General features: G+C 48.4%; 1 long non-coding RNA gene across 1 annotated transcript; it reads right to left on the reverse strand.

Annotated features, from left to right (window-relative positions):
- Window positions 1–413: 413 nt before the first annotated feature.
- Window positions 414–4,495, reverse strand: LOC146405277 (uncharacterized). Its single transcript, XR_014836602.1, has 3 exons — window positions 4,210–4,495; window positions 3,935–4,093; window positions 414–1,629 (listed from the first exon to the last, which is right to left on the reverse strand). It is a non-coding gene; the product is annotated as an uncharacterized LOC146405277 (long non-coding RNA).
- Window positions 4,496–4,753: the final 258 nt, after the last annotated feature.

The following is a 4,753-nucleotide window of genomic DNA, read 5'->3' on the forward strand; positions in this document are numbered from 1 at the left end:
CACCAATGTCTCCTCCTCAAAAGGCAGCCATAGGTCTCATCTGAGAACCAAAAGGCGCCACGGCCATCCGCTCTGGACTCCCCACCCCTCGCGGGAACAGCTTGGCCCACCTCCTTATTAAATGCTCATCCAGCCCCGCCTTAGACATTCATTGTAGAAATGCACGTTTATTGCAGCAAAGCTGAAACACAGATTTTTTTTTTTTAAAGAAAAGAAAAAGACTGATCACTCCAAACCCTCTATTTAGAGAAAAATCCTCTCTTGACCTACTATTGCATTTCCTCCCAGACTTTTATATAAGCTATAAAACAGGGCAATTTAAAATGTCGCCTGGGAACGGTTTGTTCCTGGTGCCTGAAGAGATAAGTGTGGAAAACAAGAGTAAGCATTTAGAAACTTCCATGACAATTGGACACGGACACCACATTTTCATTTACTATGTTTTGCAAACGTATTGAAACGGATTGAAAATTTCCAAGCGGTTTGAGAAGCACGAATATATTTGTATACAAATGGATTCATATCCTGTTTTGCAGCCCATGCCCCACCTCCGTTTTCATACGGCGTCTCCCTTACCGTGTCACATTGAAAGTGGCCGCTTGCTTCCCCAGATGCTTTGCAATTTTGTTTACGAGGTCTTAATGCTGGACATCCAAACAGTCTTCGTTTTCAGGCTGATGAGCAAGACGGGATGCGTGTCCCTGTTCATATTCTCTGTGCATTTGTGCCATCATGTCCTTCAGATAACGTCTCAGAAATAGAATTGCTGGACCAGAGGATGTATATGTTTAAGCCTTTAGACACTTGTTGCAAAAACGATGTTTAAAAAAAAAAAAAAAAAGCTGATCCACTTCATACCTTCACCAGTAAGTTAGAAGAGCTCAGTTTTTTTGTTTTGTTTTTCTTTTTAGGGCCACACTGATGGCATATGGAAGTTCCCAAGCTAGAGGTCGAATCAGAGCTGCAGCTGCCAGCCTGCACAACAGCCATAGCAACACAGGATCTGAGCCTCATCTGTGACCCGCGCTGCAGCTTGAGGCAACGCCGGATCCTTAACCCACTGAGCGAGGCCTGGGATTGAACCTGAATCCTCAGGGATACTAGTCAGGTTCTTAACTCACAGAGCCACAATGGGAACTCCTGAAGAGCTAAGTGTTTAAGGCAGGCTTTCTGTGAGGGGCCCATGGTACAAAACGGCCGCCTCTTCCAATGACAGATCTCTCAGATAAGATCCCCTCTCCTTGTCCCCAGGTCCTTCTGCCACTCCTTGTAGGGATCTAAGAACAGCAGGCTCAGAAGAGGCCCTAGAGATCTTCAGCCCGAGTTTCCAATTCGGGTTTCATGAGACACTGGTTCTCCAGGGTGTTAACTGGTGCTAGTAGACAATAGATCTTATGATTGAATCATCTTGGGAATCAGTGAGTTTAAAAAGTTCAAGAAGAGGGAGTTCCTGCTGTGGCTCAGCGGTACTGAACCCGACTAGTATCCGTGGAGGTTGCCGGTTCAGTCCCTGGCCCTGCTCAATGAGTTAAGTATCTGGCATTGCTGTGGTGTGAGTCTCAGATGCGGCTTGGATCCTGCATTCCTGTGACTATGGCTGTGGCTGCATGCTGCAGCTCTGATTCTACCCTAAAAAGCAAAAAATAAAATAAAATCAAATAAAAAAAAATCCAAGAAGATATTCTCCGCTGCAAGACTTCTCAGAGGCTTTAATATATCAATGTGTATTATTTTTTGCCAAGAAGGGGATACAGTGAATCAGGTTTCCCAACTCATATGACCACAGAGTCTTTCAACGCAGGGCAGCTCAAAGAACCAATGGTCCATCTACCCTTTGCCCCAGCAGAGTGGTTTTCACACTTTTTTTTTTTTTTTTTTTTGGTCTTTTTGTCCTTTTAAGGTCTGCACCCACAGCATATCCAGGCTAGGGCTCCAATCGGAGCTACAGCTGCTGGCCTACACCACAGCCACAGCAACACCAGATCTGAGCCGCGTCTGCAACCTACACCACAGCTCACAGAAACCCACTGAGCGAGGCCAGGGATCGAACCCACAACCTCAAGGTTCCTAGTTGGATTCGTTTCCTCTGTGCCACAATGGGAACTCCTGGTTTTCAAACTTTTATAAGGTTTTATACAAATGATTTCTGTGGGCGTTCCCATCATAGCTCAGTGGTTAACGAAACGAACCTGGCTATGATCCATGAGGATGCAGGTTCGATCTGCCTAAACCTGGGTCCAGGGACCCAGAGGATCAGGTGTTACCATCACCACTGTCTGCTTCTGTTTCCCAATCTTCTTCATTATCTTGAACAAAAACTCTGAATCCATTAAATAATAACTCCCTTGTTCTACCTCCCCCTAGTCCCTGGTGACATCTATTCTATTTTCTCTGAGTTTGCCTATTCTAGGTACTAAGTGGGATCATACAATATTTGTCCTTCTGTATCTGGCTCATTTCACTTAGTGTCATGTTTCTGTGGTCCGCCTCTGTTGTAATTGTCACTGTTTCATCCCTTTTTATGGCTGAATAATATTCCACTGAAGTACCACATGTTGTTTATCCATTCATCTATTACTGATGGGCACTTGGGTTGTTTCCACATTTTGGCTGTTGTGAACAATGCTGCGATGAAGATGTTTTTTCTTTTCTGAATCAGTGGAAAACATTTTTATCTATAAAATAAATTAAAGGGGAATCACAGTGTTTTAATTGAGATTTGATTCCTCCCATAATCATTGCACATCATGCAGTGGTTCCATAAGCCTGAATCACCTTCCCAAATACCCCATGAAAATTCGAGTCTAGCCCAAACCCCTTGAAGTCTGGCTTCTTGTGGAAGGTGACAGTCTCTTGACCCCCTACCCCAACAACCTGCTCTTCTCCTCAACAGCAAATGGACATTGCCATCCAGCCATCAGCTCAACCCCAAATCTTAATCCTCTATTTTCTCTCACCCCTTAAATTTATTCCATCAGCACCTCCCATCAGCTCAACCTTCCAGAACACTGGATAGTCTCGTTCTGACCACTGCTCTCGCTCCCTCATCTGGGCCATCATCTTCTCTGGTTGCAACGGAAATAGACCTGCTGGGTCTCCCAGCTTCCGCCCACTGCCCCTCTGCCACCCACTTTCCTCCTACTGCGAGACGGGGCTTTGATGGCAAAGTTAGATCAAGCCACACCTCTGTTTACAGCTCTCTAGCGGCTTCCCATTCCACTTAGAATCAGTCCAGATTCCCTCCCCTGACTGAAAAGTCTCCGCATCTACACGCCCCAGGCACCAAGCCCGTCTGTGCTACTTTCCCTGCTCACACCCCCATCCCAGCCACCCTCTCCTTCCCCGCTTGCTTCTGCCTCAGGTGGGGCTCTTGTAATTTGATGGTTTTTTCCGTGCAAAACACTCTGCACGCAGATCTTTGCGTGGTGAGCTGCTTCTCACTTCCGACAGATTCACTCTAGCGTCACCTCCCCCGAGAAGCTTCCCTGATGGCGGACTGAAGCAGCTGCCTGCCCCCCACCCCACGCCCAGAAAGTTCCATTTCCTAACCATGCTTAGGGCCCCTGCACCACTTATCAGGATGCCAAGAACCTGCTGGTTCTACTTCCTTGTTCCCAGTCCCTTTTCTCCCATCTAGACATAAACTCCACCAGAGTCGGGTCTTGTCCTATTTGCCATCCCACCCTTCCCTCATCTCCCTCTTCCTGGAACAGGGCCTGGCACTCAACTGCTATTTTAAAAGTGAACAATGAGGGAGTTTTAGCGGGTTAAAGCTCCTGTGTTCTCACCTTTATGGCTCTGGTCACTACTGTTTGGCACAGGTTCGATCTCTGGCCCAGGACCTCCCACATGCTGCCCGTGTGGCAAAATAAAATAAAATAAAATAAAAAAATTAAAAAAAAAATTGAACAATGAAATGCACAAGGGTGTGTACCAGGGTAGAGCTGAGGTCTGCATGTGTTTGCTGGGGCTCATGCTGGGATCCAGGCTCTGTCAACACTTTCTGGTGGAGGGTCTCACGTAGAGAATAAAAGCGTAGACCATCTTCTGCTGGGCGGTGGCCGGAGTGACGCTTTCTCATCAGGGACATCAGCTGCAGGGGAGGGCGTCTTATAGAACATGATGCGCACAAGCCAGATGTGGGCCTTTTCCGCAAGGGTGCCCACCCCAGGCCCAGGGCTCGGGGCTCTGCCAGGGAAGCTGGTCTACCTGGAGATGAGCTGCAACTCCTAGCAGGTTCCGGAAGCCTCAGGGCCTCCCAACATCTGGTCTTTTCCGCTCCAGTGAGGAAGACGATGTTTCAGAGGCAGCGCCTCCCTGTCTTGTGGTCAGGCTATTCTTGTGTCTCTGAATACGCTTCTCCTGGGCGCTGACAGCTGCCACCTCTCCCGCTGGTGCCAGGCCTCTGGAGCCTGGCTCACTGGGTGGCGAGCGCTTCCTCGGCCCCCACGCCCACCTGGGCTCTGGCAGGCACGGTAGGAGGAACTCAGAGCATGTGGCATCGGCGAGGCTCCTCTCTGGCGTCCCTAGGCTCTTCCTCCTCTTGCCAAACAAAAGCTTCCTGCTCAGGCAGGGACAAAAGCCCGTTTCTAATTGTGGAACAAACAACAGACCGAGCCCTTTCTAGCAGGAAGAAAAGCAAGGCTGCCCAGGGCCCATGCCTGATTTGATGGGTTTTGCCCAGGCTGGGGACCATACAGGAGGTCCTGGTGGAAACACTCACCATCTCAAAGTCAGAAGAGTAGGCATCTGG

The sequence above is a fragment of the Sus scrofa genome, chromosome 2 (assembly GCF_054392235.1).
Source record: "Sus scrofa isolate SSC_HxYL_T2T_F1_AM1 chromosome 2, Sscrofa_HxYL_maternal_Yorkshire_Landrace_v2.0, whole genome shotgun sequence".
Lineage (NCBI taxonomy): Eukaryota > Metazoa > Chordata > Mammalia > Artiodactyla > Suidae > Sus > Sus scrofa.